We start from the raw sequence: 12,950 nt of genomic DNA, 5'->3' as shown, positions 1-12,950 counted from the left end.
TACTCTATTAAATATTAGCCCAATACTCAATCTCATTCTAAAACGATATTTACTTTTACCGCCTCTCACACCCTGTAGGTTCCCTGGACGGATCACACGAGATATCCCGATATACACAGGTGCGGAATCCCTGTGTAGATCGTTACGGACGTAGAACACAAACACACGAACACACGAATACGATACGAACAAACACACGTTATATTAATAACTCAACACGTGATACTTACAGACTCTCGACCTCACGTCACTTGACTCACTGAATTACACGTAACTTAACCCCCTAAAACGAACAACCGTAACCTATATAAATACACGACAACTTCGCCTCAGGCGAAGTTGTCCATAACTTCGATTGTTCAACAAGTTCGCCTAGGCGAACTTGTCAACAACTTCGCTTGGTTAACAAGTTCGCCTAAGCGAACTTGTCAACAACTTCGCTTTAAACAAACAAATACATAAACAATATTACAGACTCGATTACAGACATTAGACATATGAACTACTGACATTTATGCACCAACAGACTCCCCCTTGGCAGTAGCTTCATATCTTGATCTTTCAGCTCTTGTCTCGTAATCCTGTATCTTCACGCGTGCACTCCTTCTCTAACACACACCGACACAACTCGTTGATACTTTCTTGCTTCATCCTTCCAAGCTGGAATATAAAAGATCTTTTTCTCGTTAAGCACCTTCAGATCAGCTTGCGATAAGTTAACAAGATGCATCGGATCGTAAACTCTAAGAATCTCTTGTTCATCCTCATCTTCCATCACTGCCTCCGCTGTCTCACAATCAACGAACCACCACTTTAGGTCTTTGAGCACATCCTTGGGCATAAGCTTCATCGGTACTTCTTTAAGGCACCGGATTGGTTTATACTTCATAACCATCCAAGGCTTTCCATCAGCTCTCAAACCTCTATCCTTGTCTTCAACAAGTTTCCCTTTCTGTGGTTTCAACAGCTCAAACTTCTTTTCCTTTATGCTCTCTTTCCATACGATTTTCCCGATGACTCTAGCCATATTATCATCACTTCGATTGATCAACCCCAATCTGGCTAAGTCTTTAACCTCACATTCAGGCAGTGTGTTTAACGATCTCAACATTCTTCTAAGGTACTGAATTCCATCATATCATTTAATCACGAAGAGCCGCAACTGCTCATCATAAATCCAGCATATAATCCCTTTCTTTGCTTCAACATAGCCCTTAATATTGTAACTCTTTTTGAACATGGTAGGGACTGCCGGTTTCTTTGTTTTAACAAACCATTGAGCATATCCTTCCTTCCACCTCGGCTGCTCTTCCCATTCAGTATCTTCAACTGCCGTCTGATCACCTATATCGGCCTTCTCAACCTCTGGAATGTCATGTTCGACGTTTTCCTCTACTATCTCTCCTTCCTCAATCTCATTTACCTCAATCTCAATCTGCTCACCGATCTTCTCAATCACATCACTCGGCAGCACATCTTCATCAAACAACACATCATCGCTGAACATATCATCGTCAAGTTCTTTCAACGCATCAATCACGTCATCATCAACCAACACCACATCATCACCACCAGAACCACCAGCCGCGTCGGCAGACTCCCCCTCAGCTGTGGAAGTACCAAGAGCTTGAGAAGTTCTTGGCAGCTCACCACCTGCATCTTTCGATGCATTGGGATCATCGTCTCGGTCATTTCTTCTTTTCGTCTTGAGCTCGTCGCCCTTACAGCTCATCTCCCCCTGAGATGCCAAGAACTCCTTCAAGGCATCTATAATTTTACCATGCTCAACCAGGAGGGATGACTGTAGTTGATTTGCTTCCACTAGGCGTTGAATAGTCTTCGATTGCTCTGCCACGATCCGCTCTAGTGAAGCTATTCTCTCTGAGTCTGACATAGGCGTAGGCGAGACATCAGAAGCAGGCGTAACCGCAGGTGGTACCATACCTGATAACCCTGCAGCAGTGACGACCGTTTACTCTACAAATCGTGCAGCAACCACCGACTGAGTAAGCGTTTGAGGTGGTAGAGACACAATCTCCGGAGTCGACGTCTGGATAGTAGTGGTAGTTGGAATGCTAGCAGATGATGTAGCCACCACGGGAACATCCGCAGCGCTTATACCTGTAACCTGTACAGAAGTAGGAACGATAGACATACCAGACAGTGCGGCCGGAGCGAAACGTACCATCCTTGAAGTCTCTCCAGCTCCCATGCCAGCACCTGTCCTTTCCCGTCTTGATCGTCTTATCAGCTTATGTATATCTTCTTCCTCTTCTGACTCATCATCATCCTCCGTTCTCTTTCACTTCCCAAAAGTTCTCTCTCGAGACACCATCAACCGTCTCCCCTCATCCATGATCTCATCCAAATCTGAGTCAGCCATCGACGTTGCTGCTCTAGTAACACTCACACCCGAACCTTGTGCAGCAGAGACCTGCACCTCTTCAACTTGATCCATATCAAAATAACCTTGACCTCCAAAGACAGCGTCAAGATCTATATCCTCTGCAGCCGACACAACAGGCACAGCAGGTGCAGCTTGAGTTGCTCTTGCCTGTCACGGTTGAGGATCTCTGAACTCGTCCCCACCAGCAGGAACATACTCTGGGTTGATTAAAAACCCAAACAGTGGAGTATGCCTTGGACGACGTTCAGGGTTGCTCATCGCACTCGAAGTGCGGCATTGAGCAAAGATATGTTTGCTCACAGATTCCACGTATCTTATCGGTCATCTCTGAGGTAGATTCGGAGCCACATGGTTCAATATCATCTGGATGAAACGTGGGTACATAATGAACCGCTCCCGAGCCATCGCCCTTCTCTGTCTGTCAATCTCGTAAAAGACCATCTGACTAAAACTATAGCGTTTATTGTAAGTCAGTGCAGTCATTGCGGACTACATGGTCGCACCCATACCGTCAGTGCCCGCCTTCCTTCCTGACATGCAAACTATCATGACGTGCATAAGGAAGCGCCACTGATCAAGCAGAAAACCCTTCCGTCTCTGTGTATCGCCTAATGGACCAGAATAGCCCATTCGGAGAAACGCTCCATCACGAAAAGGAGCCACAAACTCAGTTGGATCGTCCCTCGTCTCTTCTCCAAACCGTAATGCCACCCGAATCTGTTCAGAATTGAACTGAACTTGTTGATTGTTCACAGTCGCTCGCATGACCGGGGGCTCAACACAACAGTCGTATTCTACCGTCTGCCAAAAGTCTTCGATATTTGGTAAGGATATCGGCAGAGTGTTCATGATGGCATGAAAAATCCTCGAGCGTATGAGGAAAGTAATAATCTCGCGGTAATCCTCAACGCCGCTCGCTTCCGGGTCAAGGGTGATGTACATATTGTGACCCGGGAAAAATTGACGTTGGTTATCACCATCGTCTCCTCCTGCACCTCCAGCACCAGCTACCGCAGCCATATCTGCAACAAACGAACCAAATTAGATAAACGTTAATGAATAACACAAGTTCGCTGGTTACCATGAGCAAAGTTGTGATAAACTCTGTATAGGCGAAGTAAAAGATGAGGCGAAGTTAGGAACAACTTCGCTTCAGCTTTAAGTTCGTCTAATTAACATTAAGTAAAAATGATCTAGGCGAAGTTAATGTTAACTTCGCCTCATCACAACATCGCCTCAGGCGAATTTAAGTTTCAGGCGAAGTTACGGATAACTTCGCCTCAGGCGAACTTAAGCTTCAGGCGAAGTTACGGATAACTTCGCCTCAGGCGAACTTAAGCTTCAGGCGAAGTTACGGATAACTTCGCCTCAACCCTAACTTCGCCTGAATCTGAAACGGCGACAGTAAGGATAATTCAAAATTCAAAATCTGAGATTTTATGATAAGTTTGAAGATTAAGGACTCCGAATAACATGGTTTTAAGGTTATCTAGACGATCAGAATAGTTCTTAACACGTAAAAACACAAGTTATGAAACTCGGTTTCAAAATCCGATGGTCCGAGGGTTCGAAACCAGTCGAAACAAACATTTAGAAGCTTGAATGAACATTGATTATGTGATATAATGGCATTTCGAACCTTGAATCGGTGTGAAAACTGGGAATAAATAACACGTAATCGAAATAAATGATAAGTTCGCCGGAAAGGTGTCGGATAAGTTCGCTGATTTGAAAAGTGATGAACAGAGTGACTGTTGAACATCCTTATATAGGGTCTGGGTTATACAGGCGAAGTTACAGATAACTTTGCCTATGCGAAGTTATTCACAACTTCGCCTGTTTAACAACATCGCCTATATTTACAAAATCAAACCTTATAATTTGAACATTTTTCAATTAACTCTTTAAAACTTCCCTTTATGAAATAAATGACATGATCAATTCTAAGTAACCAGTTAAAAAATCATAAAACTATCTAAGTACAAAACTTTAAAAGTTTACAGTATAAGGGATCAAATTTCAGTCTAGTTAGGGACTACCATGTTTTAGAAAAGATCCGAACAGGAATCATACTAATTGCGTGACTGTCACATAGATCCGTGTTTAGCTGTATTATGACATATAGAGACAGGTTGTAAGCAGGTATAACTTAAAGTGGTTTTCATCGTTTCTGTGATACGAGTTAGGTTCGATTAAGTCTCAAAATTTAAGTGGGCAACAACTCAGAAATATTGATGCCTCCTTTCTCTCCTCAAAGCGTATTTGGCTTTCCCCAAGTCACCCCGAATTGACTTCGACCCATAGTGTCTGATTAAGTTGTAAGTATTCTTGATCTGCTTCCCGTTCTTCTCTCTTACTCAATGATTGTGAAGTCTTGATTTTGTCATTTCTAATATGTTCCAATAACTCCAAATTTTTTTTTTTTTTTTTAATAAACATAGACTTCAAGGTAGAAATTAACTGCAAGTCCCGAATCTGGATCACTGCAGTATCTTGAGACGCTATCTTCACGGGAATCAGAACACACATGGGCTCGTGTATGACTGGGTAATCACTTGTCTGCCTATCATTCGGAAAGATATATATGAAGACATGCAAAACTCTTAAGGAGTTTCCACGTAAAATCAAGTAGATTTAGTTTGTATCACGTCTACTTTTACGCACCATAAAAAGTTACCTTGACATACAATGACTGTCCTAAAGCCTTTTAAGCCTAATAACTTCACTAGTTAAGCACACAAAGTTAGTATATCTATCATTTTCCAAGGTTGGATCAATTTTCCGTTTAACATAGCTAACGAACTTCTTACAAAGTAACAGACTTGAAAAATAATTTCATTTATTCATTTCTTTCAAAATTTTAACATTAATCACCCCGACCAAAACAAAGTCTTCAGGTAAACGGCTATCCCGAAGATCCAATGGATCAGCTGGACCAACCACATACTAGTATGTGTCCTTCTAACTAAGTATGATCGACTAATTTTAAGCGAAAGAATGAAAAACTCATCATAAACCGCCCCGGTCACTATCAGTAATCTGGTTAATGGCTATCCTCAAAATCCACAAGTAGAAAATGAGGACCAAAACATATCCGAAGACAAGTCCTTCAAACTGATGTAACCGACATATTTTTAAGCGATTAGTGACGTTTTTTTTTATGGTTACTCGGGATTGATCATCCCATTCAGTTCAATAAGGTTTTGAAATCTGAATTTGTCAAACGCTTTAGTATATAAATCAGCGAAATTATCAAGCGTATCCACCTTTTCAAGCATTATCAGTTTCTTCTCAGCACAATCCCGTATGAAATGATGACGTATGTCAATGTGTTTAGTTTTACTATGTTTCACGGGATTGTTAGTTACTGAGATAGCAGCTGTGTTATCAATGCAAATAGGAGTAAGTAGGAAATTCAGACCATAGTCGCGTAACTGTTGTTGAATCCAAAGAACCTGAGAGCAGCAGTTGGATGCTGCCATGTATTCTGCCTCACAGGTTGAAATTGCGACTGAAGTCTGCTTCTTGCATTGCCACGACACCAATCTGCCACCAAGAAACTGACATCCTCCTGTTGTTGACTTCCGACTCTGATTGCACCCTCCATAATCAGAATCTGTGTAAGCGACCAGCTCCAAGTCTCCTCCTCTCGGGTACCACAACCCCAGCTTCGGCTTGCCCTTGAGATACCGCAGTATCCTCTTTGCACCTTTCAAATGAGATTCTTTTGGATTTGCCTGAAAACGTGCACAAAGACAAACAACAAACATTATATCAGGCCTAGATGCAGTTAAGTACATTAAAGAACCTATTATTGCCCGATATTGAGTTGGGTCCACATCTGCATCACCGTCTACTTCAGCACCCAATTTGTGATTGACGCAGATTGGAGTATCATATGGAGAACTGTCCTCTATCTTGAAGCGCTTGAGCACATCATGAACATACTTCGTCTGATGAATGAACATCCCGTCCTTCTTCTGATCAACCTGCAATCCTAGAAAGAAAGTTAGTTCACCCATAGCACTCATTTCAAACCTTTTCTTCATGACGGCTTCAAACTCCTGACACATGGAGACTTTTGACGCAGCAAATATAATGTCATCCACGTAGACTTGTACCAGCAGGAAGTCGCGTCCATCTCTTTTGAAGAACAACGTGCTATCAATTTTCCCTCTTTCAAAACCATTCTCGAGCAAGTAATCCGATAAAGTTGAATACCAGGCACGAGGTGCCTGATGTAATCCATACAACGCCTTGCTCAACCTGTACACGTGATCTGGAAAGTCTGGGTCAGGAAAACCCGGAGGTTGCTCAACATACACAACCTCATCAACTTTCCCATTCAAAAACGCACTCTTCACATCTAGCTGAAACACCTTCATCTTTTCATAAGCAGCAAACGCTAAAAACAATCTTATGGCTTCCAACCTAGCGACAGGAGCGAACACTTCGTTATAATCAATCCCCTCTTGTTGATTAAAACCTTTAACGACTAGCCTCGCCTTGTTTCTTATAATAATTCCCTTATCATCTCTCTTGCACTTAAACACCCATTTTGTGCCTATCGCATGCACATTCTTTGGTTTTTCCACCAAAGTCCAAACTTCCATCTTCTCGAATTGAGCCAACTCTTCTTGCATGGCTTCGACCCACGAGCTGTCCTTTAAAGCCATTTGATAATTCTTCGGTTCAATCTGGCTTATAAAGTAGGTATATAGGCATTCATTGATTATTCCTGTCTCCTTAATGCTTGTATAAACACAGGTGTGTTCATTCAAGCTACTTCTCGTTTGTACACCTGAGGACACATCACCAATCACATTATCCAAAGGGTGATCTTTATGAATTCTCGTGGTCGGAACAGAACCGACATGCAAATTATCTTCCAAATTAGAAGAGACCTCATCAATGGTGTTTCATGCTGAGAGTGAAAAGGATTGATAAATTCTTCTTCAGCAGAAGCAGCAGGGGTACCGATAGTGTTTGATGAGGAAGGTTGACATTTATCAATCAGCTGTCTTTGCAATAGATTTTCTTCCTCATCAAGTATCATCTTCGTCGCAGCTCTTTCTTCTTCTTCAGAAATTTCCAAATCCGGTATGTTAAACGACTTAAAAAGCTTAACATAGTCGAAAAGCTCAGCAGGTCCATTGCTAGGTTTTGGCGGTTGGTAACTTGTGATGTCGGTGTTACACACCACCTCCACCTTGCAGGTCGAAGTATTGAAGACACATCTGTTGGGAGTACCAACAACATAACCGACTAAGATTCCTTCATCGGCTACTTCGCCAAATTTAGAATTTGTCTTCAAGATCGAACAAGGGGACCCGAATGGTTCAAGACCACTCAAGTTGGGCTTCCTTCCATGCATAAGCTCGTAACACGTTTTACCAAGTCTCTTAAAAGTTAACACTCTATTCAGAACATAGCAGGCTGTAGCAACCGCTTCAGCCCAGAACATCACAGGAAGCTTCGAATCTGCCAGCATAGTTCTGGCTCCTTCAATTAAAGTTCGGTTCTTCCTTTCAGCCACTCCATTCTGTTGCGGAGTATACGGAGCGCTGTATTGGTGTTCAATTCCTTTCTGAAGACAGAAGATCTCCATCTCAAAATTCTTGAACTCCGTTCCATTGTCACTCCTGATGAACTTAACTGTTTTACCCATGACGTTCTCAACTTTGGTAATCAAATTCTTCACCATTTGAGCCGTCTCATCTTTCGATTTCAGAAAATATACCCACGAATATCACGAGTAGTCATCAGTGATCACCAAGCAGTAAGAAGTACCTCCTAGACTTTTTGTATTCACGGGACCGAAGAGATCCATGTGAAGCAGTTCTAGAGTACTGGCAATAGAGTTGACCTTCTTGGTGAGATGGGATTTCTTGTGTTGCTTTCCCTTCTTGCATGCTATACATTTGTCTTCAAAGTTAAAACTTTTCAAGGGAACGCCCATCACAAGTCCATTCCTGACAATGTGGTTCATTTTCCGAAGATGAATGTGCCCCATCCTCCTGTGCCACAGTTCGGATTCCGATTCGCTTGCTTTCGTCATTAAGCATGATTCATCCGTGGCCATTTCAGTAGACCTCATATCCATCACATAAGTATTTGTATCACGCGGAGCTTTCATCACTATCCACTCGTCTGGTATCTGAAAACTAGGCTTCAACACGATCGCCTCATTCTTCGTGAAATGAACAGTGTACTCCTTATCACAAATCTGCGACACACTCAGCAGATTGTGCTTCAACTCTTCTACAAAGTTCACATTCTCAAGAGTCATTTTCCCATTGGACACCATTCCTCTTCCAGTAATTCTGCCTCCACTTTCACCGGCAAAACTAACTCTCACTCCTTGAACAGGTTTTAAGTCGTGCAACAAGTATTTGTTACCCGTCATGTGCCGGGAACAGCCGCTATCTACAATCCAAAGACTGTGGGCAGCCCTGTTCAACTGTTCCTGCACAATAAAGCAAAGGATTAGAATCTAGGGACCTAAGACCAATTGGTCTTGGATCTATACATCCCGTACTTCTGCTTTCCAAAGTTAGCATCTGGATAATTCCTGTCAGTCCTATTAGGAAATCTCCTTGGAAATTGAGTGTGAGGCCTTCCAAACCTATGTGTATTGGAAGTATTATATCTTGCGGTTTGGTTATTAGCATTGTTAAACTGAGGTTTGTTTCTGTGAAAACCTGAATTAGTTACATTTCGGAACTTTGAAGGGTTTTCATTTTTAGCAGTATTAAAATTACCATTAGGCTTATGCTCAGTTTTAATAGGCCTCACACCTCTGAATTTCGGCGTCAGAGGGCAATCTGCAACAAGATGTCCTAACTTATTACACCTAAAACAACACCTATGCTCCATTTTCTTTTCAAAGGTTGTTTTGGATGTCGAGGCTGTGTTACCGACCGTTCGTCTCACATAAGGTGGGACGTACGGGTTGAGTGGAGTACTCTTTTTATAGGTTTTATCTTTTTCTCCACCAGTGGGTAACACTACCTTATCTTTTGTCTTACCCGATTCGGACAACTTATCCGAATCTGATGAGACTGGACTCGTAACAGAAATTTTCACACTTGAAACATGCGAACTCGTTTCGCCACTACTAACACTTGGTTCTTTACTCGTAACCTTGATTGGAACTGTCTGAGGAACTTCAAAATCAACAGATTTCTGAACACTAGGGTTAAAAGTGTAATTGTGGTTATAAGGTGGTGGAACCTCGTGATAACCAATTCCTCCCTTCTTCGCAGAGGAATCTTGACCACTAACAAGGTGATCAAGAATAACTGAGGAATTTCTAAACTGCTCAAGTTTTCGGTTCAGTTCCACCACTTTCACCTGGTGGTCAGCAATCTGCTTTTCTCGTTCAGCAATCAGTTTAGTCTTTTCTTCTAAAACCTCATAACTTAGATCAATTACTTCAATTTTTTCAGCAAGTTTTGTTTTTAAGCTTTTAACATCTTTTTCACACGCTTTTATTTTAACTTTGTAACTGTTTTCTCTTGCTTTCATAAAGTGATGATCTTCTTTAAGAGTTTTAAATTCAGCATCTAAACGAACATACTGATCAGTTATGGTAGCAAGTTGCTCAGACAAATTCTCACATTTAGTACAAATAGGTTTAGAACTTACCTCGGAGAGTTGATCCTTGTTATCTGCCATGAAAGCTTTTTCCTTACCAGTAGCTTTCTCTTCTCCGGTAATCTTCTCATATTCTTCATTCTCAACCTTAGCCATATTTGCCTGTTCACTAGTTTCATTCGAATGCAGGTTCCAGTTGTATTCACCTGCTTCTCTGGACATCATGGCATTGATTTCCTTACTATTCCCAGTGTGCTGTGCAGACCGGCCATGACCACGTTCAACTCGCTCGTTTCTGCACTCTTTGGCAAAGTGCCCGTTTTGTTGACAGTTATAGCACCTCACCTTAGACTTGTCGAACCCTGGCCTGCCACCAACAAACTTTCTCCCCGTCTTTCTCATAAACTTCTTCACTCTCCTCACTATCATGGCCATCTGCCATTGTAAATCCATTTCCTCCAGATCATCAGCATCGATCTGGTCATAGTCTTTATCCAGCATCGCTGGATCAACAACCTTTCCTTGAATATAGTTTTCATATGAAGCAATAAACGAAGCATAGAGGCCAAACTGCTCTTCAGCAGATTTGACGCTCATTGGCATCTTAGAGTAATTATTGCTTGAGGAACTTGAAGATCTACTACTCTTGCTTGCTGTCTGTTGAGTACCACTTGATCCACCCGCAACAAAGCAAACATCCCCATTTGAGTTTACTGACACATGCCCCTCCTGTGAAGACTTGGCACCCGACTCGCCCTTCGAGTAGTAGGCGGCAGAATCAGTCTTTGAACTTGAATTGGAGTTTACTTTAGCACCGTACATGCCAGGATCTTGAACCTGATCCATAGATGTTTCTTTTCTTACCATATTAAGCTCAAAAGTTCTGAGCTTGTTGACAGTGGTTTCAAGATCATAAGTAGGAAAGTCCTTGTCTTCCCTCATCAGTACAGTATACATCTCCCATTTTGGTGGGAGGGCATCGAGAAGCTTTTCCACAATCTCTTCTTCTCGGTAGGAAATGGAGTAGTTACTCAATTCAGTCATTAGATGATAATATCGAGTGATAATATCATCAAGAGATTCGTTCTTTAAGTACTTAAAGACTGAAAATTGAGTTTTGAGCAACTTTATCTTTGAAGCCCGAATACCTACATTCCCCTCAAATCTGTTCTCAAGAGCTTCCCAAAGCTCTCTAGCTGATGTATACTTTCTGAACGTATGAAGGATCTCCTGTGGAAGAGCCATTGTGATTGCAGCATAAGCCTTGCTTTCGGCTTCATACATCTTTTTCTCCTCCTCTTCCATTTTACTGTATTTCTTGATTTGGTCTCGACCCTCATACTCCATGACTGGTGGAATATATCCATCTTGGATGCATACCCACATTTTCGCATCCTGGTACTTAACGTATTGTATGAACCGATCCTTCCACGCGACAAAGTCGGTTCCCTTCAGCAACCTTGGGGCCTTTGTAGCTGACCCCGCTTCAACTTCCATCTTTACAAGCTCCGAAATGTTGATCGACGACATCCTTCTTGAAGACTAAGAAACCCGAAAAATTCTAAGTAGGCGAAGCTTCATCGGTACTTCTTTAAGGCACCGGATTGGTTTATACTTCATAACCATCCAAGGCTTTCCATCAGCTCTCAAACCTCTATCCTTGTCTTCAACAAGTTTCCCTTTCTGTGGTTTCAACAGCTCAAACTTCTTTTCCTTTATGCTCTCTTTCCATACGATTTTCCCGATGACTCTAGCCATATTATCATCACTTCGATTGATCAACCCCAATCTGGCTAAGTCTTTAACCTCACATTCAGGCAGTGTGTTTAACGATCTCAACATTCTTCTAAGGTACTGAATTCCATCATATCGTTTAATCACGAAGAGCCGCAACTGCTCATCATAAATCCAGCATATAATCCCTTTCTTTGCTTCAGCATAGCCCTTAATATTGTAACTCTTTTTGAACATGGTAGGGACTGCCGGTTTCTTTGTTTTAACAAACCATTGAGCATATCCTTCCTTCCACCTCGGCTGCTCTTCCCATTCAGTATCTTCAACTGCCGTCTGATCACCCATATCGGCCTTCTCAACCTCTGGAATGTCATGTTCGACGTTTTCCTCTACTATCTCTCCTTCCTCAATCTCATATTTCTCAATCTCAATCTGCTCACCGATCTTCTCAATCACATCACTCGGCAGCACATCTTCATCAAACAACACATCATCGCTGAACATATCATCGTCAAGTTCCTTCAACGCATCAGTCACGTCATCATCAACCAACACCACATCATCACCACCAGAACCACCAGCCGCGTCGGCAGACTCCCCCTCAGCTGTGGAAGTACCAAGAGCTTGAGAAGTTCTTGGCAGCTCACCACCTGCATCTTTCGATGCATTGGGATCATCGTCTCGGTCATTTCTTCTTTTCGTCCTGAGCTCGTCGCCCTTACAGCTCATCTCCCCCTGAGATGCCAAGAACTCCTTCAAGGCATCTATAATTTTCCCATGCTCAACCAGGAGGGATGACTGTAGTTGATTTGCTTCCACTAGGAGGGATGACTGTAGTTTAAAGGCTTGAACACACTGGTAGGAGGCTAGAATGAGCAAAAACACCAAAAACTCGTCCCGTGAATAGTCGAAATGGGACGAATTCTACACCCGCGTGAATATCCCGAACCACACAATCGAGCAAATGCTCTGATACCAATTGTAGGTTCCCTGGACGGATCACACGAGATATCCCGATATACACAGGTGCGGAATCCCTGTGTAGATCGTTACAGACGTAGAACACAAACACACGAACACACGAATACGATACGAACAAACACACGTTATATTAATAACTCAACACGTGATACTTACAGACTCTCGACCTCACGTCACTTGACTCACTGAATTACACGTAACTTACCCCCCTAAAACGAACAACCGTAACCTA

This window comes from Bidens hawaiensis, unplaced genomic scaffold (assembly GCF_021521415.1).
Source record: "Bidens hawaiensis isolate Kalapana, Puna unplaced genomic scaffold, B.hawaiensis_p1.1 tig00007257_1, whole genome shotgun sequence".
Classification (NCBI taxonomy): domain Eukaryota; kingdom Viridiplantae; phylum Streptophyta; class Magnoliopsida; order Asterales; family Asteraceae; genus Bidens; species Bidens hawaiensis.
Note: the sequence above shows the minus strand (reverse complement) of the source record.